Here is a 27061-nt window from a genome sequence, read left to right as displayed (position 1 = left end):
TTTTTCAGAAACGATTTCCTTGCCATTGCCAGTCTACATTTTATATCCTCTCTACTTCGACCATCATCAGTTATTTTACTCCCTAAATAGCAAAACTCGTTTACTACTTTAAGTGTCTCATTTTCTAATATAATCCCCTCAGCATCACCCGATTTAATTTGACTACATTCCATTATCCTCGTTTTGCTTTTGTTGATGTTCATCTTACATCCTCCTTTCAAGACACTGTCCATTCCGTTCAACTGCTCTTCCAAGTCCTTTGCTGTCTCTGACAAAATTACAATGTCATCGGCGAACCTCAAAGTTTTTGCTTCTTCTCCATGAATTTTAATACCTACTCCGAATTTTTCTTTTGTTTCCTTTACTGCTTGCTCAATATACAGATTGAATAACATCGGGGAGAGGCTACAACCCTGTCTCACTCCTTTCCCAACCACTACTTCCCTTTCATGCCCCTCGACTCTTATAACTGCCATCTGGTTTCTGTACAAATTGTAAATAGCCTTTCGCTCCCTGTATTGTACCCCTACCACCTTCAGAATTTGAAAGAGAGTATTCCAGTTAACGTTGTCAAAAGCTTTCTCTAAGTCTACAAATGCTAGAAACGTAGGTTTGCCTTTTCTTAATCTTTCTTCTAAAATAAGTCGTAAGGTTAGTATTGCCTCACGTGTTCCAACATTTTTACGGAATCCAAACTGATCTTCCCCGAGGTCCGCTTCTACCAGTTTTTCCATTCGTCTGTAAAGAATTCGCGTTAGTATTTTGCAGCTGTGACGTATTAAACTGATAGTTCGGTAATATACTAGCTGACAAAAAAAGTTAAGTATCCAGGAGCATTGGGGGGGGGGGGGGGGGGGGACGTCTGTGTAACCGTGCGCACCATCGGCAGGTATGTAAATGATTTAGAGTTGCAATTCTCCGTGACAGGTAGCACGACCAACAGCAAGCGCGGTTATTGTTGCTACCAGACCAGATTTGGTACATAAGGGGCCTCAACAACGCCTGATGTTAAGTGATCACTGGAAGGTCATGAAGTTGAGGCTTACTCCTGCGTGATCAGTGTGAAGGACCCGTTCGCAAAGCTCGCAGCGTCCAGAAGTGGTCTTTCCAGCACGAGGGTGACTTGTCGCATCTGCCCGGGGCACCACAGCCACCAGATCTCAATATTATTGAACCTTTGTGGTGCGCTTTGGAGAGAAGGGTGCGTTGTGGCTAACCATCGTTACCTCAACTTGCCATTATTTTGCAGGAGTCCCTTGAAAAACAATCAGGCCCTGTGATTACCCATTTCGAGACGACTGGAAGCGGTTTTGAATGCCAAGAGGATTCCTATGGATTTGGTTTCAGTGCCCAGGAAAAAAAGATTCAACTAAAGTATTATGTACCAAAAAGAAATATTTGTTCGATGGCCTCTGTAATCACTGAAGAAAAGCGACTGTCACAAAGTTTCCCAATGGAAGTGACCTTAGAAGACAGGGCGAAAGTATGTCGACACTTTTCAAATACTGAAAAGGAACGCTAATATTGTAATGATTTAATAGAGTGGGAGCCTCGAAAGGTAGTTGTATTGGTAATGAGGGAGAGAGAGAGAGAGAGAGAGCGACGGGAATACAAACTTCATTTCATCCAACAGACCACTGATACCGCTGATGAAATCAGCAGATTTCAAAGACCAATGATCTACTACAAAATTCCATTGTGTATGTATATGTTACACAGTAGGACGCGTTACTCCTGAGTAAATATTTTGTACGATTGCGTTTCATTTGAGTCATTGTTTTTGAAAAGGAGTGTACCACCTGGTTCGCCATCTGAGTGACTTATATGTCAGCAAACACCTGGGCTCTCGACGCCCAACGACAAAGCTATACCGGAGAAGTCTTATCGAAGCACTTTCCAAAGAGCCCTTCTCAACTAATGAAAGTTTCTCGTTGTAGCTCAGTCGCTCCAGTATACATTCCCGCGATGTGTGTGTTTTGGCGTAACGTGAGCAGCAAGGTCACTTCCCGGCTGGGAGTCGTAACAAACAGCTTGTGCGTGGCCCGCATGTACTGGAAACTGGGCTGTGAGCGCTTTAGCCCCTTCGTCATAAACGCCGCACCGCTACATTCGTCACGGTAGACCAGCACACTGTACTAGAGCGCGTCAGCAGAAGCTTGCGCCGTCGCTACAGCCTGAACTACGAACATTGACCCAGTTATTTGGGAACTCCTGATGTTAGTCGCTACGATCCCGCCACTCATGTTTTTTGTTACCGTCATCTGTCCCCTCTGACATCGGACTATACTAGGAGGCGAAGTAGTCATGCGCTAGAGTAGTGGCTTCCAACTTTCATAACATTACCGCTGGAATCGACCAGTTGTCAGTAAACACTACGAATTAAGTGCGGTGCCTGTCTAAATTTTAAAGCGAACATAGAAACCTTCTTGTGCAATCCTGTTTCTAAAATGAGGAAAGATACGTAACATTTAGTTGAAGTTCAAACGGATAATATTGGAATGTTTTGGAACCAAGAAGTAATGGGTCAGTTAAGCAACTGGTACTGTTTATTTTTTAGTCATTTTGTATTCTGTTTGGTCGTTGACAATGCATACTGTAAGTCGTGCTCCAAAATAATTTGATCTCACACTTTTATTTCTATTGATGACGTTGCCGAAAAGCCACTGTCACACCTGTCAGTTGTGGCGAATCTATTCAGTATTTGAACGCTTTCTTTGATAGTGGACACTAACAACCATCGTTTCATCAAAATTATGCCAGTTCCTCCAGAATTTACTTCTTTGTGTTGTCTTTGGGAGTCCAAAACTCTATACTTTGGCTCAAATTTCCCTACTGAAAATATTCCTTTATTCGCTAAAAATTTTCCTACAACCCAGACATTTATTTGGCTGTTTCTCAAATCATGAAAGTAATTACTAACAGAACTTACAACTAGTGTAGACTTACTCCATCTAGGAATATACATTTTTCATTGCTTGCATCGATCATCATTGACAGTTCTGTGACGATCTGAAAATCTTTGAATTCAGCCTGACTTTGGCGAAGCTCCAATTCGCATAGGAAACTGACGGCTTTATTTTGTGCTGTCAGAATATCCACCGTATTTTCTTGAACGCCGAGGTTAAAACAATTTCTTACTCCAAAGAAATCTAAGAGACATGGCAGTTTGGCAGTATGTACGTTATCCACATTTTGGCTCGGTCGCTAAGCGAACACCTGACTAGCAAAACAATGAGCTACAATGTTCAGATCACCTTGATGACATTGGTTTTGTGGGCGTTAGGGTATGGCATGTTTTTCTTCCACGACGTATTGCCCATAAAACCAAATTAAAAAAAATGGCTCTGAGCACTATGGGACTCAACATCTTAGGTCATAAGTCCCCTAGAACTTAGAACTACTTAAACCTAACTAACCTAAGGACATCACACACACCCATGCCCGAGGCAGGATTCGAACCTGCGACCGCAGCAGTCCCGCGGTTCCGGACTGCAGCGAAAACCAAATTCAACAAAGATGTATACACAGGTGGTGGAACGCTGCATTTTATGTCAATGTTCAAATAAGTTACGGGATTGCAGGCAAGTAACGTCCAGGTAAACCACCGATATTTCGGCAGGTGCATATCTTGTCTTTTTCAAGACGAAAATGAAACGAGACGTCACTGTGCACGGCAATTTGAACCTTCTAACTCCGCCATACAACCCCAAAAGGCCATCAGAATGTCAACAGTGAAATATTTAACCAACAACACATGAGCAAGTAGAGCTTCCTCTTTTCCAATGTACCTCTGTTGTTTGACCACAAGAGAGAGAGAGAGAGAGAGAGAGAGAGAGAGAGAGAGAGAGATTCCGATCAGAATTTAGGCAAAAACCTCTATCTCTTTATAAGAGGTTAATTGCCAATGTAATCATAACAGATTCCTTAATAACACTATCCCAGTAACTGGAAATGCATGCCTGAATGTCTGTGCTGTTACACACGAAGAGATGACTATTAAACTGTTTTATGCAGTTGCAGATTTTCCTGGTTACTGTAAGCATATACAACGACCCTCCATAGTTGATATGTGAGTGTTCAAGGACATTTTTTCTTAGATGACTCTATGACAGCTAAATTTATATTCGATGTTGGAAAATTTCGTTTGGTCAGAAACATTTGTCTTGCTACTCGTAGATCGGATTTTATACACTCTTCGCTTCGGCCATCATTTTGTTGCCCAAATAGCAAAACGCGGCTACTCGTTTCAGAGTATCACATTCTTACATAATACCTTCAACATGTCCTGATTTTACTGCTCTTGTTTTACTTTACACTCCATTCAACTCAAGTGATATTCCAGCTCCTAAGAGAATTGCAGTGTCATAGGCAAACCTCAAAGTTTTCGTTTCTTTCTCTTAAAAATCATTTCCCTTTCCAAATTTTCCTTGTTTTATTACTTGCTTAGTGTGCAGATTGAATTAGATCAGGAATAAGCTGCAAGGCTATCTTAACCCACTGTCCGCTACAGCTTTTCTTTCAGCTTCGTATGTTCCTTCTTTTCCTCCAGATCCCAAACTGGTCGTCTTCTACTACGAGTAATTTTATTCTTACGTAAATACCTGGTTACCTATCCGATAAAAATAAGCTACAATGTACCAGGCAGCCTGGATGAGGGAGCCAAAATGCTGAGAAGCTAGTTAAGTCAGCCAGCTGATAGTCAATAGTGACCGATGAGACGAGTGAGGTGGACATGGAAGTTGTTATAACGTGCGATGAAAAAGCTTCCATTTGAGGGCTTTGCTGCAGCTTATACGTAATGTAGCACGACTCCGATGTAGGTATGAGGGTTGTAACTATAATAGTGGCAACTATTTATTTACAGCTCGCCCGAAATAGATACGCGTTTCAAATTTTTACTGACCTTCAAAGTAGTCACCAGCATTGTGTGTAACCCGTTGCCAGCGATGTGGAAGCCGTAGGATACTCTTAGCAGTGCCAGTTGTGTTGACAGTTCGAGCGACGCGGTGTATTGTCCGACGAATTTGTAGCAGTTCTGAAGTGAATGCCTGAAGTGTTTCCTTCAGTTTAGAAATCGAGTTGAACTCTCGAGGGCTTAAGTCAGGGGAGTGCAGTACGTGGTAAGCACTTAGCAGCCCCATCAGTCAAAGAAATAAGTAACAGCTTGCACTGTACGTGCTTGAGCATTGTCTTGCAACTTGATGGTGAGGTTCTGCAGGAAGTGTCATCGCTTCTGTCTCTAAGCTGGTCGTAGGTTGTGTTCCCAAAATGCACAACTTAGAGACAGAAGTGATGACACTTTCTGCAGGGTCGGCCGGAGTGGCCGAGCGGTTCTAGGCGCTAAAGTCTGGAACAGCGCGACCGCTACGGTCGCATGTTCGAATCCCGCCTCGGGCATGTATGTGTGTGATGTTCTTAGGTTAGTTAGGTTTAAGTAGTTCTAAGTTCTAGGGGACTGATGACCTCAGCAGTTAAGTCCCATAGTGCTCAGAGCCATTTGAACCATTTTTGACTTTCCGCAGGACCTGACGATCATTTTGCAGGACAATGCTCAAGCACGTACAGTGCAAGCTGTTTCTGATATGTTTGACTGATGGGGCTGCTAAGTGCTTACCACATACTGCACTCCCCTGACTTAAGCCCTCGTGAGTTCAACTCGATTTCTAAACTGAAGGAAACACTTCAGGCGTTCACTTCAGAAATGCTACAAATTCGTCGGACGATACACCGCGCCGCTCGAACTGTCAACGCAACTGGCACTAGTAGGAGTATTCTACGGCTTCCACATCTCTGGCAACGGGTTATACACAATTCTGGTGACTACTTTGAAGGTCAGTAAAAATTTGAAACGCGTATCTGTTTTGTACGATCTGTAAATAAATAGTTGTCACTATTAAAGTTCCAACCCTCGTATATATGGTGATACTTATTAACGCTTGAAAACCTATGAAGCGACGTAGAAGGTGCTGAGACAAGTGATTTTATATAAGACACATGCGGTCGCAAATGTCGGGAAATACCGCAAAAGTGGATGACAGAAGGGGTTCGATTGCCGGCGGGGTCAGGGATTTTCTCTGCCTCGTGATGACTGGGTGTTGTGTGATGTCCTTGGGTTAGTTAGGTTTAAGTAGTTCTAAGTTCTAGGGGAGTGATGACCATCGATGTTAAGTCCCATAGTGCTCAGAGCCATTTGAACCATTTCTTTTCTTGCGTCTGGCAAACAGCATTTTTTTCATTGTGTTAGTTTTGTATTTACATTGAGGTAAGATTTATTATTTTATTTGCAGATCTCGCCGTCTCCGCCAGTTTACTGCAAGGTACAGTTCAACAGAAGCTTACCGTTTGGGTCAGAAGTAAATGAGCATAAGCTTGCGAATGACCCACGCATTAGTATAATAGAAGGGACAAAAGGAAAGAAACACAAAGTAAGAATAGCTCTTACTTGGATACAGTGAGGGCAGTAATTTTGTGGTGATGAAACCTTCTCAGACTTCCATCCGGGTAGCTGCATCGAAAATCCTCGACGTTTCGATGAGTGTCACTCATCGAAACGTCGCGGATTTTCGACGCAGCTGCCCTGATGGAAGTCCGAGAAGATTTCATCAGCATTATACACCGGGAAAGCCTGCATTCACAAAGTAATTTTGTGACTTCTACATTTACAACATATCACATTTAGGAAATGCTTACGAAATTTTTACCATTTGCTCGCATGCAAGTACTGCATCGCTCAATCATCCCTTAACGTCAAGCTCAATCGCTGCACGTGCGGCGAGGAATGTCATCTGGCGACGTCACATGTTCAACATTTCTCATCAATTTGTGGGGTATTTCCCGACATTTGCGATCCCATGTGTCTTACCTTAAATTACTTGTGCCAACGTTGTCTATGTCGCTTCGGGGGTTTTCAAACGTTAATAATCATCAGCCTGTACTAGCACCAACATATGGACACGGGATCTGCGTGTTACCCGCGTCCTTCCGACGAGCGCGCGGTAAATGCGGAGCGTGAACTATGGCGACGTTACTACAGAATGAATGCAAATACACTCCTGGAAATGGAAAAAAGAACACATTGACACCGGTGTGTCAGACCCACCATACTTGCTCCGGACACTACGAGAGGGCTGTACAAGCAATGATCACACGCACGGCACAGCGGACACACCAGGAACCGCGGTGTTGGCCGTCGAATGGCGCTAGCTGCGCAGCATTTGTGCACCGCCGCCGTCAGTGTCAGCCAGTTTGCCGTGGCATACGGAGCTCCATCGCAGTCTTTAACACTGGTAGCATGCCGCGACAGCATGGACGTGAACCGTATGTGCAGTTGACGGACTTTGAGCGAGGGCGTATAGTGGGCATGCGGGAGGCCGGGTGGACGTACCGCCGAATTGCTCAACACGTGGGGCGTGAGGTCTCCACAGTACATCGATGTTGTCGCCAGTGGTCGGCGGAAGGTGCACGTGCCCGTCGACCTGGGACCGGACCACAGCGACGCACGGATGCACGCCAAGACCGTAGGATCCTATGCAGTGCCGTAGGGGACCGCACCGCCACTTCCCAGCAAATTAGGGACACTGTTGCTCCTGGGGTATCGGTGAGGACCATTCGCAACCGTCTCCATGAAGCTGGGCTACGGTCCCGCACACCGTTAGGCCGTCTTCCGCTCACGCCCCAACATCGTGCAGCCCGCTTCCAGTGGTGTCACGACAGGCGTGAATGGAGGGACGAATGGAGACGTGTCGTCTTCAGCGATGAGAGTCGCTTCTGCCTTGGTGCCAATGATGGTCGTATGCGTGTTTGGCGCCGTGCAGGTGAGTGCCACAATCAGGACTGCATACGACCGAGGCACACAGGGCCAACACCCGGCATCATGGTGTGGGGAGCGATCTCCTACACTGGCCGTACACCACTGGTGATCGTCGAGGGGACACTGAATAGTGCACGGTACATCCAAACCGTCATCGAACCCATCGTTCTACCATTCCTAGACCGGCAAGGGAACTTGCTGTTCCAACAGGACAATGCACGTCCGCATGTATCCTGTGCCACCCAACGTGCTCTAGAAGGTGTAAGTCAACTACCCTGGCCAGCAAGATCTCTGGATCTGTCCCCCATTGAGCATGTTTGGGACTGGATGAAGCGTCGTCTCACGCGGTCTGCACGTCCAGCACGAACGCTGGTCCAACTGAGGCGCCAGGTGGAAATGGCATGGCAAGCCGTTCCACAGGACTACATCCAGCATCTCTACGATCGTCTCCATGGGAGAATAGCAGCCTGCATTGCTGCGAAAGGTGGATATACACTGTACTAGTGCCGACATTGTGCATGCTCTGTTGCCTGTGTCTATGTGCCTGTGGTTCTGTCAGTGTGATCATGTGATGTATCTGACCCCAGGAATGTGTCAATAAAGTTTCCCCTTCCTGGGACAATGAATTCACGGTGTTCTTATTTCAATTTCCAGGAGTGTAGAATCATCGTGCTGTTATTCTTTTCTTGGCTGACGAAGGACAAACACCGGTAGACATCCGTTTGAGAATGAAGAATGAGTATGGCACAGCACGTCTATCGAAAACGACTTTTGTGAAATGATTCGTCAAGGGGTGCCTCCTGCTTCCTGATAACGCACGTCCCCAGATTGCAAATGTCGTAAAGCACAAATTACACCAAATCAAGTGGCAGACACTCGACCACCCGCTGAGCCGTGCTGGCCCCGGCTTATGCGTTGGTTTAAACCTTGACTCTTACTCTGCGTTTGCTCTCCCGCGGTTATTGCGGTTATGTCGTGGTTCTTCCTCTTTCTACGTGTGGCAGCAGCAGCAGTGTGTAACGATATTCGCACCTTGTTCTATCTTTGGTCGGGTGCTGATAGTTTCTGGTTAGCCGGTGTGCGGCAGTCGGTCGGTTGGTGTGGATGAGCCGACCCAGGACATCAAAGTGAGTGGTGATTTAATTACCGAAGCCAGTCTGTTCACATTGTCCCATTGCTTTTCATGGTTGGCTGTTGGGGGTATTCCCGTGAGCAACAGCGAGTGTTCGAGTTGGCGAAAGTTTGGCCACCATCAGGTGGAGTTTAACTGTATTTTAGTTATTTGAAGTCCAAATGCACCAGCGGAACTTTCTGCCTTGTGGCCGTTAACGTTCCGGTTACCTGGCCTGGCCGCTGACGTAAAATTCAGGCACTGTCCTTTGCTTACCGTGTTGTCACTGTCTTACACTTATGTGTAGTTTTGAGAGCTAATGCGTACTTGGTTGTGGGCGGCTACGCCTTTTACATTTTGGCTTGTGTAATGGCCGGGTGGAAAGCAAGTCGTCTTGTCGGTGGGTCCGTTGACTGTCTCTTGGTTGGGCTGGCGGCGGATCGGATGTATTTGGGCTGACTACCTGTCTCCCCTAATATTTCAAGTGCAGATCGACCCCCGAAAACTTCTGAGCTCCACTTGCTGTGCTGCCTTTTCTTACTGGTGTTCGACTGAGTATTTTAATGGCACATAGCCGATGGTTTGAATTTGTATGCTTTTAGTTGGGTTTTAAATAATGGGCCTTCAGCCGCTTTAAAACTGAAAGTTCCTTACTTGTCCAGTCTTGAGCTGTTTGGGCTTTCAGCCTCATTTAAAATATTATTTTGGATAAGGCTTTGGCCTTCTGCCTTTTGAAAATTCATTGTAGTTGTGTTTTTTAATCATGGGCTTTCTGCCGTCTTAAAATTAAAATTCCTTACTTGTCAAGTCTTGGATTGTTTGGGCCTTGAGCCTCATTTGAAATATTAATTAACGATAAAACCTTGCGCTTCTGCCTTTTGAAAAGTTATTGTAGTTGTGTTTCAAATCATGTGCCTTCAGCCGTTTTAAAAATTAAAGGGGTTGTGCCCTTAACTCATAAGATTGTGTGACATGTTCAGTCGATAGGTAAGCTCGGAAATTTGCGCTGTAAAGTTTGGGCAACTAAATAAAGTTATATGTGTTCGAGTGTATCTGACAGCCGCTTATTTTTGGCCCCTTTCACAATTCCAACTACTTGTTCTGTATTGGGGATTTAACTAGGCGTGTCACCCGCCATGTAGTACTGATCTCTCAGCACGCGATTTCCACGCTATCGGTTCCTCAGGAAAGGCCTTGAATTGTTTCCTGTCCATGTAGGACGAGGATGTGCAGCAGGCAGGTACGGACTTCTTCCCGCAGCAGGACACCATGTTTTACTAAACGGGTATCTCCAGCCTGGTGCGTCTTTGGGATGTTTGCCTCAATGCTCACTGCAGTTTTGCCTGATTGGAATACCAATTGTGGACTGTATGGTCTTCTGACGGAGACTGTTTCATCGCACCTTATGTAGTTCCCCACATGAACCATGGACCGTGCCGTTGGTGGGGAGGCTTGCGTGCCTCAGCGATACAGGTAGCCGTACAGTAGGTGCAACCACAACGGAGGGGTATCTGTTGAGAGGCCAGACAAACGTATGGTTTCTGAAGAGGGGCAGCAGCCTTTTCAGTAGTTGCAAGGGCAACAGTCTGGATGATTGACTGATCTGGCCTTGTAACACTAACCAAAACGGCCTTGCTGTGCTGGTACTGCGAACGGCTGAAACTAAGGGGAAACTACAGCCGTAATTTTTCCGAGGGCATGCAGCTTTACTGTATGGTTAAATGATGATGGCATCTTCTTAGGTAAAATATTCCGGAGGTAAAATAGTCCCCCGTTCGGATCTCCGGGCGGGGACTACTCAGGAGGACGTTGTTATCTGGAGAAAGAAAACTGGCGTTCTGCGGGTCGGAGCGTGGAATGTCAGATCCCTTAATCGGGCAGGTAGGTTAGAAAATTTAAAAAAGGAAATGGATAGGTTAAAGTTAGATACAGTTGGAATTAGTAAAGTTCGGTGACAGGAGGAACAAGACTTCTGGTCAGGTGAATACAGGGCTATAAATATAAAATCAAATATGGGTAATGCAGGAGTAGGTTTAGTAATGAATAAAAAAAAATAGGAATGGGAGTAAGCTACTACAAACAGCTTAGTGAACGCCAAGATGACACGAAGCCCACGCCTATTACAGTAGTACAAGTTTATACGCCGACTAGCTCCGCAGATGACGAAGAGATTGATGAAACGCATGGCGAGATAAAATAAATTATTCAGATTATGAAGGGAAACGAAAATTTAATAGTCATGGGTGACTGGAAATCGATAGTAGGAAAAGGAAGAAAAGGAAAGTAGTAGGTGAATATGGAATAGGGGTAAAGAATGAAAGAGAAAGCCGTCTGGTAGAATTCTGCACAGAGCATAACTTAATCATAGCTAACACTTGGTTCAAGAATCATAAGAGAAGGTTGTATACATGGAAGAAGCCTGGAGATACTAGAAGGTATCAGATAGATTATATAATGGTAAGACAGAGATTTAGGAACCAGGTTTTAAATTGTAAGACATTTCCAGAGGCAGTTATGTAGTTATTTACGTTCTCCCTCATTAGCCAGAAACATGTACTGGATTCGTGCCCTACTTCCGGAGCGGCTAAGAAAGAATTTATTTGAAAATGGTTTTAAGGATCTTCGCAGCTAATCGGTTCGTTTCTTTTTCTTTTTTACTATATAAGAATGTCAGTCCAGTAATTTTATAGTCTTCTGGAAAATATAAGTAATTCTGTTTTGAGTAGTGATACCCAGTATGCGAGCTTGTGTAAGTCCGGAATAAAAATTGATTATTACTTTGAAGTGAGTACAAAAATCAAAAAGTGCAGTTTATTTTTGATAAGATTTGACGTGTCGGAAAATAAAACACTGATATTCACAATTGACCCATTTCCTTTCTGAAATAAAGTTCCTTGGAAACGAGTAACTCGAAAGATTTGTAATACAAACCGACAATGGTCGCACAAATGAGGAAATATGAAATTGAAAAAGATGTATAGAGCCAATCGGTTGCAAAAGGTTTATCATAATAAGCTGTGTTCAGGTTTCTATACAACTATTCGGTAGGAACAAAGTCACGTAATTTAAATTACGTTAAACTCATAGGCATACATTATGAGCTAAAAAGCTTAAATCAAATAGCAAAAATGATAGTCATCCATAAATTAACGTATCAAGTTGAAATTAACGTCACATAATAAGGTCTGTGATACCTTGGCGGTATAAACAGTAGAAGATTCTAAGACAATGCAGTTAGAATACGCTGTCGTTTATGTTTACATATTTGTATGCTTGTAAACTCATTCAGCGGAATGTATAAAGTACTTCACGGTAAGCTAGAATCACGAAATTTCGTGTGAAACAAGGGTTTACAGTCAATCAGAAAACTGGTAATGTGGAATGTTATCATACAAAAATATTTCTTTTGTCATTTGTTATCCGACATAAGACTTAAAATTAAAACATTCTCTAAAGTCTTGGAATTTCTGGGACCTATATTTTGCCAGTATCGATGTCGATAACAGGCAGGAAATTGTCGATTGCCGGGACGGATAAAGTATCTGAATACATAATTACATTTGTTCGAAACTCTCAGTGCGTGAGTCCTACTCGCACTTACCCAGATTTCCTTTACTAACCATCGTGTTTGTTTGTTCGGTCGACGCCGCAAGAGGATTATCTGTGTTTGCGCACAGCAGTCTGCTGATACGGGGCGCGACCAGCAGCGGCGAAGCCCCTGCAAGGCCGCGGCGTGCGACCTTGACCCACGTGGCGGCGCTCAGCTGGTGCACAGTATTCCCGGTAGAGACCCGCGCGCTCTTGACGCTGGACGCGCGTGTGGCAGCCTGCCACCTCGGCGCCCAAACCACCTGCTGCTGGGGGACGCGCATCCATCTGTGGCACGCGCCTACTGGCCGTCGCGAATGCAAATCCCAGTGCACTCATAGACTTACTAAATGAAAACTAGACCGCGCATTGGCGCTAGTGTCACATTGAACGTGATAGAAAAAAAATGGTTCTGAGCACTATGGGACTTAACATCTGTGGTCATCAGTCCCCTAGAACTTAGAACTACTTAAACCTAACTAACCTAACGACATCACACACATCCATGCCCGAGGCAGGATTCGAACCTGCGACCGTAGCAGTCGCGCGGTTCCGGACTGCGCGCCTAGAACCGCTAGACCACCGCGGCCGGCGAACGTGATAGAAGCCGCCATATGCAGGGAAACAGTGTGTAAACAGGGGTAGTTCGTGTGCTGCTTTTAATTGTAACAGTATAATGGAAGCAAAGACGAAGACGGAAACAATGTTACATTTCACAGGTCAGTCATTTCTGGTTGTTTGTTACTTTCTATCACTTGTATGTAGTATTTTCATTGAGAAATAATACATCATGAGCGTTTGTTTTTGTTTAGGTTCAAATGGTTCAAATGGCTCTGAGCACTATGGGACTTAACAGCTATGGTCATCAGTCCCCTAGAACTTAGAACTACTTAAACCTAACTAACCTAAGGACATCACACAACACCCAGCCATCACGAGGCGGAGAAGATCCCTGACCCCGCCGGGAATCGAACCCGGGCGTGGGAAGCGAGAACGCTACCGCACGACTACGAGATGCGGGCTTTTGTTTAGGTTTCCCCTTACAAACGATTTTCTAAATGGAAATGGATAGTTCCTACTCGGAGAGAGAACTTCCAACCGACAGCAAATCGTTTGCTGTGCTCTCTTCATTTTGAAAAGAATTGTTGCATGGAAAATTATGTAAATAGACGTCAACTGAAGGACGATGCTATACCGAAAGTATTTGGATTTCCAACTAATTTGATAAAGGTATAGTGTCCTGGAAATCGTGCAATATAGGCCTAGGTTAAATAGTGTGGAAATACTGTCAGTGCGTATAATTTTGAACGTTCAGATGGTTCAAATGGCTCTGAGCACTATGCGACTCAACTTCTGAGGTCATCAGTCGCCCAGAACTTAGAACTACGTAAACCTAACTAACCTAAGGACATCACACTCATCCATGCCCGAGGCAGGATTCGAACCTGCGAGCGTAGCGATCGCTCGGCTCCAGACTGTAGCGCCTAGAACCGCACGGCCACTCTGGCCGGCTTTGAACGTTCCTTTTCCAGGTTACCAAGGCAATCATATATATATAAAGTATGAATCAGAGGTAGGTCGAATAATTGCGTTTAGATACTTAACATGTGTTGTCAGTTGTCAGGTGGTGATTATACTTCCTAAATGGTCAAATATTTGATCAAATGTTGCAAACTCAACCACTTTTAGAGGTGCTATCAGTGTTAAAAACTAATGTGCGAATGAAATTCCTACCGTATTTTTAAACAAACATGTGTTTAATTTGTGCTTCAGTTTGCTCCTGTTGCGTCTCATATACGTCAAACCACAACCCCAGTACTAGGATTCATCCCTGCAAATGGCGGCGATCAGCTGCTTCAATTGGGGGACAGTTGCCTCGCTTCTCCGCTACGGCGGGGTAGGGGCTTCAGTGCACTACGCATGTCTGCTCGCGCCTGGTGTAGCTACGTTTCGTTGAGCGTTAGGCTCATGGGATCGCGCCTACTTGTCATAACCAATTTCGTGTAACTTTATGGTACACTAGCTGTTCCCAGCCAGGCGTTGCTGTGGGTCCGTCAGGGTAAATCGAAAGGAAAGAAAAGAGAAAGAACACGTTTCTAATACGTACGTCCTTCTCTTCCCCCTTCCCTGTTTCTGTCCATTTCCTGCTCCTCTCCCTCCGTATGTCCATATCCATCTCCTTCTCCTCTCTGTCTGTATTCTCCACCTTTTCCCTCTCTCTGTCCATCCTCTCCTCCTACCGCTCTCCTCTCTCCCTCTCTCTATCTCCTGCCTTCCGCTCTCTTTGCCCATTTCCTCTCACCACCACCCCCCTCCCTCCCTGACCTTGAGCCTCGTTTATTGCCACCGCAAACTCAGATTCTGTAATATTATTCTAACCATAAATATCTAAGACAGAAATATAACTTTCCTCTCATCCATGAAAACTGACTGCGGGCAAGAAAGCAAAATAACACACTGTTGTGTATACAGTTTATGCTTAAAAAATGTAAAGAGAAAGAACGTCCATGCGAGGAACAATTTGTCTAATCGCTTTTTCATTGGCTATGAGAAAAAAATCTCAAAATTTTACAGGAGAGCATTCTATTTGTCGCAGTCGGTTTTAACAGAAAATCTGTAAAATGTTGATTAAAAAATAAGTAGTCTATGCCCCTGTGAACGCTTAATAGCACACAGAATAGTTTAAAATTTAAAGTATCTCGGTCTAGAACTTCTTGAGATCTTTTACTAACAACGTTCCACTATACATTTTAAAAAATGTACATCCTATATTCGTCCAAACGTTTGTGAGAGTAACGCCTAAAAACTTGAAGTAAACTGGCAAGTACTTTTGCGATATTCGTTAAGTCTTCCCCCTTTTTATATTTCATACATATTAAGATATTACATGAATTAAAAGAATTTGCATCCTACTGACCATACGACTCCTCACTAGAGTATCGCAAAAAATTTGAAGTAAATAGGTCAAGAAATTTTCGAGATTTTTGATAATTACGTTTCCCCTTTATTTATATTTTATACATAGTTAAAATACGCATATAAGAAGACATTCCGTGAAGAACGTTCGCAGATTTAAGGTTTTAAACAAATGAACACTTATGTTTTTATTTGTATAGATGCAAGGCTTGGCCAGAAAACAAAGTGAGAGAAGTGGTACCATTCTGGAAACGTCCCCCAGGCTGTAGCTAAACTATATCTCCGCAGTATCCTTTCTTTCCGGAGTGCTAGTTCTGCAAGGGTTGCAGGAGAGCTTCTGTAAAGTTTGGAAGGTAGGAGACGAGGTACTGGCAGAAGTAAAGCTGTGAGGACGGCGCGTGAGTCGTGCTTGGGTAGCTCAGTTGATTGATCACTTGCCCGCGAAGGGCAAAGGCCCCGACTTCGAGTCTCGGTCCGGCACACAGTTTTAATCTGCCAGGAAGTTTCAGAGAAGTGGTAGTCCAGATGGCTAAGAGTTTAGGGTAAACAGCAGTTCCGGCAGGAGTCGGGCGAGTCATGAGCTGTTTGTTTCCATATAGCGGCTGGAGCAGTGGAATGAGTACATAGCGGTAATCCGAGGAACGAAGATTTGAGTATATATGCGGAAACAATTTTTTATTTTCAACTGTACGGTACTTATAATGCAAACAAACCGAAACATGAACAAAGTAACCAAGCCAACTCATATACAGCGCAGTGTGCTATAACCCTTTCTGAAATATTATTGCCAATGATCTACATATGCCTGCAAAAGAATGCTGGCTCTTTCAGACCGAGAAGAGAGAGAGAGAGAGAGAGAGAGGGGGGTTGGGGGGGGGAGGTAGAGAGACAGGGAGAGATATAGAGACAGGGATATATATATATATATATATATATATATATATATATATATATATATATATATATATATATATAGAGAGAGAGAGAGAGAGAGAGAGAGAGAGAGAGAGAGAGAATGAGTGAGAGTGAGAGAAAGAAACATGGATGAGTACGTGGCAAAATATACTCAGTCAAAATCTGGGGAGCTTACAACAGCCTTCTATGAAAATGTTATGACTAACGTGATGAAGCCCTACGTGTGGAAGAACAAATTTCTTCTGTTATTTGACTCGTGGGAAAGAAAATCCACAATTACAAGACGCGATTTCTTAAGACGAACTGCTGAAGTGTTTCAGCCCCCCTCTCCCACCACCAATTCACTACAGTAGTGCGACCTGCGATGTCTATTTTTATCGTCAGGTAACGAATTTATCTCATCGACAGAGAAAAAGAATTGACTTCTCCGGCAGACTGCATAAAAATATATTCCATTTGACATCACCAGCAGTCATCGCCAATATTTGGCGAACTGATGCCTTACCCGTGTGTTCCAGCCAAACTGTGCGATATGAACGAACCAAGTTTCTTGTTCTATAGAAATGTAATTGTAAAAATGTGGTGTTTACAACGAGTGGAAGATGCCGAGAAAGTTACTGCTTTTTTCTTACGATGAATATCATTCTGCACGTGTAACTCGCCACTGTAAATTAAAGGAAGTATCTAATTTTATACAGGGCGTTCAGGAATACTGTGAAAAGCTTGTTAGGGTGTTACCGGATAGGTATGCATGGAATAAAACAACTACGAAAAAAATTTGATGCGTTGCGTCGTTTTCGAGTTTATTAGCACTGAAGTTAGCCAATGAAGCCGCTGCGTTCCCAAATACAAGTCGCTGTAGCCAGTGATTGAGTGAACACACAGTTCCTGCATCCGCATACACCGAAGGGCCAAAGAAAGTGGTACACCTGCGTAATACGGTGTAGAGCCCAAACGAGCACGTAGAAGTGCCGCAGCACGACGTGGCATGAACTCGACTAATGCCTGAAGTAGTGCTGGAGGGAACTGACACCATGAATCCTGCAGGGCCGTCCATAAATCCGTAAGAGAGGGTGGAGATCTCTTCTGAACAGCACGTTGCAATGCATCCCAGATATGCTCAATAATGTTCCTGCCTGAGAGTTTGGTGGCTAGCGGAAGTGTTTAAACTCAGAAGAGTGTTCCTGGAGGCACCTTGTAGCAGTTCTGGAGGTTTGGGGTGCCGCATAGGCTTGTTGGAAGTGACCAAGCTCATCGGAAGACACAATGGACATGAATGGATGCAGATGTTCCGTGTCACCTGTCAGAGTCGTATCTGGACGTATCAGGGGTCCCATATCACGCCAGCTGCACACCCCTACACCATTACAGAGCCTCCACCAGCTTGAACAGTTCCCTGCTGACTTGCAGGGTCCATGGATTCAAGCGGTTGTCTCCATTTGCGTACACCTCCATCCACTCGATACTATTTGAAACGAAACTCGTCCGCCGAGACAACATGTATCCAGTCATCAACAGTCCAATGTAGGAGTTGACGGGACCAGGCGAGGCGTAAATCTTTGTGTCGTGCAGTCATCAAGGGTACACTAGTGGGCTTTCGGCTCCGAAAGCCCATATCGATGATGTTTCGTTGAATGGTACGCACGCTGACACTTGTTGACGGCCCACCATAGACATCTGGTGCAATCTGCGAAAGGGCTGCACTTCTGTCACGTTGAACGATTGTCTTGAGTCGTCGTTGCAGGATCTTTTTCCGGTCGCAGCGATATCGGAGAATTAATGTTTTACGGGATTTCTAACATTCACGGCACACTCGTGAAGTGGTCGTACGGGAAAATTCCCACTTCATCGCTATCTCGGAGAAGCTGTGCGCCGACTATAACACACGTTCAAATTCACTTAAATCTTGACAGCCTGCCATTGCAGCAGCAGTAACGCATCTAACAACTGTGCCAGACACTTGTTGTCTCATATAGGAATTGCCGACTGCAAGGCCGTCCGTTTACATATCTCTGTATTTTTAATACGCATGCCTATACCAGTTTCTTTGGCGCTTCAGTGTATATTACCTGTCATATGATAATATGGCGGTACAATTTTTCAATAGGACAATGCACGTCCACACGGGGCACATGTGATGTTAGAGTATCCCCGTGGCCAGAAAGTTCCCTACATCTGTTATCTATGAAATATCTATGTAACATTTGGGCACTCTTGCTGCCGGAACGATCTTTGTTAGCGCATGTGTGGGACCTTTTCGGACATAAACTGTGTCCCACTGCCAATACCTAGAATATCTAGGACCAATTACAACAGTTGTAGGCCATTTTGTCTCCGGAGAGGATTCAACGGCTTTATGACACCTTTCCTAAACGCATCAGTGCATCATAAGTGGACTCATACGGTCAAGTTCCTTGTAGATTTTTAACTTGACTTTGTGACCACAGAAACAACTTCATTTACACTCTCAATCCGTGACATTTCATTTCCTCCTCCCCATTTTGGTTGCTTCACTTTTCCGTCAGACAGTGAACTGAAAACAGCCATTACAATTTGAAGAGATTTCGTATAATTTAATTTTTCCACTTTTTATCTAGTAAATGATACGTTTTTGTGACCTGCTGATCCCATCATGGGCCCCACTGATATTTTGTAGTTCATTTGTTGTTTTAAAAATTCTTATGTAGTGTGAAAGCCGCGCGGGATTAGCCGAGCCATCTGGGGCGCTGCAGTCATGGACTGCGCGGCTGGTCCCGGCGGAGGTTCGAGTCCTCCCTCGGGCATGGGTGTGTGGTGTTTTTCCTTACGATAATTTAGGTTAAGTAGTGTATAAGCTTAGGGACTGATGACCTTAGCTGTTAATTCCCACAAGATTTCACACACATGTAATGTGAAAGAATGTTTTGCTGTGAATTCCAGTGAGATTATGTTACGAAATATTGTTGCTCAGGTTATCCTTATCTGGTGAACTGAAGACGAGAACAGACGCACTCCACCATCATTTCACGCTTCCTCACACAGTTGTTTATAGTGGAATGTCAGTCTCGACTGTGTCGCAGCAACGTTTGCTGTGCTCGGAAGTGAACATAAATCGTCTGTGCTGTACTCCACTTTTTGTCAAAGCAGCCACCGTAGGTACTGCGGTATGTGCGGAAGCCCTACACTTTCCTAGCCGAGGCAGTGTTCTGCTGGCAGTTGCAAGGTGCAGCAGTCTTTGATTCATCGTGCACGCCGAGCACACAACAGGCCGTGGTACGCCGGGACTCGGAATGACCATTACGAGTCTACTTGGAACAATCCCAGCGCTACGACGCAGCGACCCGGTGACCTCGGAGATACGCAGGAGCCTTGCTTGTCCGCGATACGAAGCCCTGACGCCACTTTCTTACGTGTCTGGTTCTACGGCAACTAACAGGGAGCTACTGTAACGTTCACGCACTCTTTTCTCTTTCCTCTTTTTATGACGCAAATGGAACGCCGAAAAATCATTGCGCCGTTTTTAATTTTTTTATCAGTAGGCGATAAACTAGAGAGTGGGGAGAGTCGCTTGCTTATTTTAAATTGGTGCCCTGATGCGATAGTTGCTCTAAGGAGGGTGGGGTTGGGCACATTCGAGAGTGCTGGGGGTAAAGTTTTAGCTGTCGAGGCATAGTTTCTGACAGTCGCTCAGTCATCTACACGTAACATTTATCCCGTACCTATTTCAGGTACTGCCGGCCGCGGTGGTCTAGTGGTTCTAGGCGCGCAGTCCGGAATCGCGTGACTGCTACGGTCGCAGGTTCGAATCCTGCCTCGGGCATGGATGTGTGTGATGTCCTTAGGTTAGTTAGGTTTAAGTAGTTCTAAGTTCTAGGGGACTGATGACCACAGAAGTTAAGTCCCATAGTGCTCAGAGCCATTTGAACCATATTTCAGGCACTGCGTCTCGTGGTCGTGCTCCTCGTCAGAAGTCCATTGTTTAATGAGTGAACAACTTCAGAGAAACTGGTGATGTTGTAAGTAGGCTGTTTAGGTTTTTATGTTGGTAACGCCACGTATCGCTCTGTATGAAAATCACTGACCGTGCTGTGTGCAATCTGTGGCTGGTTGGCATTGTTGGAATATTCGCTACTGTAGTGTTGGCCAGTTTGATGTGAACAGCGCGTAGCGTTGCGCAGTTGGTGAGCCGCTAGCAGTGGTGGATGTGGGGAAAGAGATGGCAGAGTTTTGAGAGCGGACGATCTGGACGTGTGTCCGTCAGCAAATGAAATTTGTAAGACCGGATGTCATGGAGTTTTGAACACTATTGAGGTAAATACATTGTTTGTTCTCCATCAAACTCTTTCATTTGCTAACTATGCCTGTCAGTAGTTAGTGCTTTCAGTAGTGAGAGCCTTTTATTTAGCTGGCAGTATTGGCGCTCGCTGTACTGCAGTAGTTCGAGTTTGTAGGGATTTTTGTGAGGTAAGTGATTCATGAAAGGTATAGGTTATTGTTAGTCAGGGCCATTCTTTTGTAGGGATTATTGAAAGTCAAATTGCGTTGCGCTAAAAAAAATTTAAAAAAATATAGTGTGTGTAGGGTTACTGTTGAACGGAATAAGTAAAGAGAGAAATGTCTGAGTACGTTCAGTTCTGCTCAGCTGTTTGAAAATCAAATAACGTAAGAAGTTTATCAGCAGTCATTCTTAATTTTTCGAAGGGGATGTTTCAATGTGAAGAAAAAAAGCTGACGATCAGCAATGACACCCCAAAACTTTGACACGGTAGGGCTTTCTGTTTCGCGATCAACATGCAGTTGCATGTCCTGCACGTCCTGTGAGGCGAATCCTTCACGAAGAACTAAAATTTCATCACTACAAATTGACTGTGCTGCCGGAATTTTACTCGAGGAAATGCATGCTAGCTTCCATCTTTCGGGATCTGTAAATAAGCGGACCATGCGGTATTGGAGCCCACATAATCCCTGACAATTTCATCAGCACCCCTACACTCACAGCGTATTACTGTCTGGTCGCAGCAAGCAGCAGTCTCTGCTGCATGAAGTGTGCCTGCATGTGTGAATGGTGTGTGTCGCTGTTTTTCCTACGAAGGCAATGGCCGAAAGCTTATGTGTAAGTGTCTTTCAGCTGTACCTGTCTGCAAACTTAACGTGTTATCTTTACGTTAAGCAGCAATATATCTTCTCCAACAAGGATACGTTCAAAACCCATGTACTTGGCACTGAACTGTACAACAAACAATTTATACCACGTTTTCGGATGTCGTACCCGTTGAAGAGACCTGAAACGATTGCACGTGAAGATGAGAGCGGTATTGTGGTGCTGAAGTGGAGGGATGTTCGCAATGTTAGGATGTTATTAACAAAAGATGCACCTATGATGACGTCAAGTTCGGATTCTACGCATCGCGGTCGTCCTCCGAAATAGAAACCTTTGGTGACACTGGCATATAATAATGGAAAAACTGGCATCGACAGCAGCGACCAGATGGTATCATATGCCTCAATGATACGGAAGGGTGTAAAGTGTATTCGAAATTAGCACTACTATTTGCTTTAGGAACAAGTGTAGTAAATGATCACATTGTGTACCACAGGGCCACAAATACAAAAATAGTAATAAGAAAATTTTGGGAACGTCTTTTTACCGTATTATTGTCCGCGAAAAATGCTATCTACATCTACATCCATACTCCGCCAGCCACCCGACGGTGTGTGGCGGAGGGTACCTTGAGTACCTTTATCGGTTCTCCCTTCTATTCCAGCCTCGTATTGTTCGTGGAAAGAAGGATTGTCGGTATGCCTCTGTGTGGGCTCAATCTCTCTGATTTTATCCTCATGGTCTCTTCGCGAGATGTACACTCTTTGACATAAAACTTGACCGGCGGCCGGCCGCTTCAGAGGCTAAGTCCGCGCCGATCGCGACATGGGACAAAAAAACTGGCCAACTCGCTAATTCTCTAAGTCCGGTTATCTGCACAATCTGGCAACACTGTAGACTGCGGCACTTCCTGGAGGAAAACTTGTCCCATGATAGAGGAACTCTAGGCTGATTACGCCTGTGGTCTAGCGGTAGCGTGCGTTGTTTCTGTTCATAATGGCAGTGGATCGAGAGCAGCTGACATAAAAAAATTTTATAGCCTCTTCTGTCTGAATGCTGAAGACGTGAATGTAATGGTATCGCAGATTCAATCTATTTCGCTTTGTTACACACCGATATCAAAATTTTATCCAGTAACGATTTTGCGGCAGATTTCCTGCAGACTGTCCTCCTCTGGACGCCGTATGCGGCGAAGCTCCGGGATCCATTTGCTGGCTACTGGCAGCGGCCGTGGCTACAGCAGCGGCGCTGCACTCCCCCGTTCTTTATCGAAAGCGCCTGCTACCGCTCATCGCTTTTGATGATTTAAAACGCTTTATTATTAAATGTTGCTCCACAGAAAATTTCTACAATTTCCATTCACGCTCAAAAGCAACGGAGACAGACGCCCTGATTAGTAGGCGGGTATTATATTACATTAATCGGCAAGAGCTGAGTATGGCCCGAAATTAATTTTATAGACTGGGACGAAATTAAACCACCTCACTACATTCGATGAATTTATAAATGCTTCATACCTCGTTTCTTTTCCTTTCAAACTCAATTATTTGTGCAACTTTTGGTCAATGTTTGGATGTTTTCGTCAAGCCAGAGTGAGCGTCTGTGGTGTAAAGTGTATTACAGTTCTTGTTTCATTCCTTATGGTAAGTCTATGCGATAAACTGTGTGAATACCTTGCAATGCATGCTCTGTAGCAGTGCAGGAACACTGCACATTTGGAGTTCCATGTATGGGTTCATGAAGTATTTATTGTTGATCGGAAGTGATAGTTAAGGTCATCAGATTTAAACCAGAAAAATTTGTCGTTTTGAAGGTTTCAGAGAACGGAAAGGAATTGCTAACGCCGGTGTTAGAAAACGTCTACAGTTAAATGCTATTGCAAAAATTTAGAAGAAGGGAACTATATTAATGAACATGTGCACTTCATAAACAACCTTCTGACATGTTAGACCTATATGACGAACAAAGCTCAAATTTATATCGTTGACAGTCGGTTTGAATCTTTTCAGGATCTATTTTACAGTGAAGCACCTTGGAATTTGCAAAGCAGAAATCCATGATATTAACTTAATTTACTAAGTCGAAATCGGACGAAGATTGATGTTTAAAGGCATTCTTCAGATTTCGCATAAGAAATTTTTACTAGCACTTTGCAACTCCATTAATTAAAATGGAAAATAAAAGGTTGTAGTCAGCGGCTTCTACCGTGATTCGAACTGCTATGTCTTATAGCACAAGCACTGCAACTCACAAGGGAACCTCTGAGCTAACGACACACTGGTGGCCAGAGGCGGAATATAGTCACTGCGATTTTGCCTGAGCCTCAAAACGCAACCTTAAACACACGAACAGAGGAGGTGGAGATTACTGTTTTAACGTCCCGTCGACAACGATGTCATTAGAGACGGAGCACAAGCTCGGATTAGGGAAGGATGGGGAAGGAAATCGGCCGTGCCCTTCCTAAGGAACCATCCCGGCATTTGCCTGAAGCGGTTTAGGGAAATCATTGAAAACCTAAATCAGGATGGCCGGGCGCGGGATTGCACCGTCGTCCTCCCGAATGCACACACAAACAGGTGTTACTTATGTGAAGAACGCCGTTCTTGGAGTCCTGAAATTAAATATACTTTCTAATTGTGTCATCTTGCAGTGGATTATATCGTACGAGTCTTCGATGTGGAAAAAGAATGTCAAGTGAATTTAGCGAGGTAACGCCGACCTACACCCGGAAGTAAATGCACTATCAGAGTGTTGACAAATACTTGCTACGACGCTGCCATTTCTAGGCTCTCTGACGAGGCAGCTCTTCAGCGAAATGCTTGCCGTGATTCTCCGATACGGTTCTTCAGAGTGGAGACGCGCGCGCACGTTTGGTTTTTATGCGGCGTTCTCCCCTGATGGTTTCTGACGTCGCCTTGTGTGCTATGTATACATATGAGACATTCAATTATCATTAATCCAGAATGATACAAGTTTCAGCTTCCGGCGTGGAAGAAGGCTGTTGACGCCGACATTATATCATTTCAACGTAGGGAAAGCAAAACGGATCATTCAATGTTTCTCATTCAACATAAAGCATGTGAGATAATTTTCCGTAACGTTCATAATCATCTAAAAATACAAACGAAGTAAAAATACACCGGAAGCTTATTCGAATTGAATATAACGCTTTGCACCTCGATGTCGAATTTGTCCACTTGCAATCTTTTGCAGCACACACATAGAATGTCATGATTACCACGAGAATGAAGAAATATGTTGGTAAGGATGGAAGCAAGAAGGGACGCAGTCAACAAATATTCTATTCCTCATGGCATTCATTTCATTTGACACGTAAGAAGAGGTAAAGCTGGAATTTACTTTCGTTAACACGAAAGATATGCCGCACATATTGATAACGAGGAAGTCTGCGTCTTCATACGTTTCCTCCTTGAAATCTGTATGCTCTATTATATACTAAGTAGCCCGATCATTGTTTCAGTAATGTTACCCTCTTGTTTGACCCCGTAACGATGAACAGATTCCAAATGCATGTCTCCCTTCCTGGGTCGTTTTTTGTGTTTTATTGCTTGGAATTCCTGAAGCAGACCACTGTGCCTTCCCCCCTCGTTGGTTAGGTCTCAAAACTAAACCGCTTTGTATCCAATGGCATAATTTATTCAGACAGCGTCAGCATAAGACTATCAAACAAAGCCTTCCATTTACAGTTGCAGCACTCTAACCAGCCCTGACCAAAGTGTAATCCACGGTCATGGTCCTAAATTACCAGCTGTCTGCTACTGTGGCAAAGTCCGTACTACACTTTCGATTCCGCAGCACCATTTTATCTGGTAACACTGTGTAGTTGCACAGTTGTGCTACCAGGTCTGTCCTCACACTGTCAACTTTATGTATCTTACTTTTCCTGTAGCGTAGATCACGAGGAGCCGAAGTAAATGAGTGTATTCTGCATGACGTAACATTCAGTATTCCCTTCTTTCATAGCCACTCTTCATGTGCATCGATACCAAATAGTAATGCGAAAACTCTTGCGAGTGAGAGAATGACAATAACAATCGTAACAAGAACAAGCAAATAATGAATGATGTTTATTCCAACGCAGAACGAGAATGGCTTTAAATATAAAAATCTGTATCTATATCTATATCCATATCTATTGATCTTTGAGTTGGCACAATGCAAATATATTCTTAGCATTTAGTTACTGAATTTAGTTCTGGATGTTTGCAGAGAAAAGGAAAAGTCGGTACTTCTCGCTAGTGTAATATAATGTGAACCAGCAACTACCCTTTCCTTAGAACACGACTCAAGCAGGTCCTCAAGTAGGTAGCAAGGCACTGCTGCATTCTGTTCCCTGACATTGCTCTGATGACGGTTAATGCAGATAGTTCCGATTATGAAATACAAAACGTATTGCAGGTTGGTTCCTAGGATAGTAACATTAAATTTGCGTTGTAGACGGCACATGAACGTGACGACTATCCATATTACTCATCAATATAAAAAGACAATATTTTGGGAATTTAGCAGGATTACTCAAAATGAATTCTGAAATTGGGTGACTGACTGCACAGGTGCTAAACGTCGTCAAGAGTATACGATGTCCTAATCGCATTAGAAATATGAAGATCGTCTTCGACAGCTCGCAACTTTCACATTGCTATCTCCACCCTACTCCAGACAGCCCTCGGTGGAGTTGCACTACGTTGCCGATGTTATGGAAGGCCTTCAAACCGACAACAGACCACATATTGAAAAATACAAGCGAATTCTCTTGCAGCGTAAGCTTATTGTAACTAATCTAAAAATTATTGGAGAGGAACATTGTCCTATTCAAAAAAAGTAAAATGTTACACACTGTTGACGTCAAACGGACATTATCTATGTCCTGTCTTGTGTCCTACTCATCTATAATATCAAGTGTACTATGAAAATGATTATATATAATGGATGATAGGGTAATGCATTGATACCAGATGGTGGGGGCCGGCCGGTGTGGCCGTGCGGTTCTAGGCGCTTCAGTCTGGAACCGCGTGACCGCTACGGTCGCAGGTTCGAATCCTGCCTCGGGCATGGATGTGAGTGATGTCCTTAGGTTAGTTAGGTTTAAGTAGTTCTAAGTTCTAGGGGACTGATGACCTTAGAAGTTAAGTCCCATAGTGCTCAGAGCCATTTGAACTATTTAACACAAAATGACATTAAACATTAAAGTTATTCACGAGCAGCTAGTTGAGAATATGTATGAACATTAAATGACACGACGAACTGAAATAATATGACGAAGAGTTCAGCGCTCACTGGGAATAGAGCCCCACACATATAGTTGTTGACTACACACAAAGAGACGTCAGCTACCGAATTTTTCTCCACCAGCTGCTCAGAATAGCATCTTGAACTTACAGTCATCTCGCAAATAGTTCTGTGTCTCACTGGGAGTTAAAAACGTCAGATATCGTTAGTGTTGACAACGAATGAAAATACATTAAAAATCAAAATTATTATCCACCAGCAGATAGGTGTTCTCATGATAGAGCTTGATAATACATAATTAAATCTTTAGTGCCGGGCCAGGATTCGATCCCATTCACGCGTAATATGTGAAGGTGTTGAGGAATCTGCAGTTTTGAACAAACAACAAATT

General features: G+C 44.0%; 1 protein-coding gene across 6 annotated transcripts in view; it reads left to right on the top strand.

The window, feature by feature from the left end:
* The window catches only part of LOC126237364 (neutral ceramidase-like), a 563642-nt gene that overhangs the window by 185465 nt on the left and 351116 nt on the right, over window positions 1–27061 (top strand). For 2 of the 6 annotated variants that reach the window (XM_049947435.1, XM_049947434.1), the window contains one exon: window positions 6288–6317. The exons of the other annotated variants lie outside the window; for them this stretch is intronic. The gene's annotated coding sequence lies outside the window, so the exon portion shown is untranslated. The remainder of the gene's footprint in view (window positions 1–6287; window positions 6318–27061) is intronic. 6 annotated transcript variants of the gene reach the window in all.

This window comes from Schistocerca nitens, chromosome 2, assembly GCF_023898315.1.
Source record: "Schistocerca nitens isolate TAMUIC-IGC-003100 chromosome 2, iqSchNite1.1, whole genome shotgun sequence".
Taxonomy (NCBI): domain Eukaryota; kingdom Metazoa; phylum Arthropoda; class Insecta; order Orthoptera; family Acrididae; genus Schistocerca; species Schistocerca nitens.
This window is presented reverse-complemented; position numbering and strand designations above follow the sequence as displayed.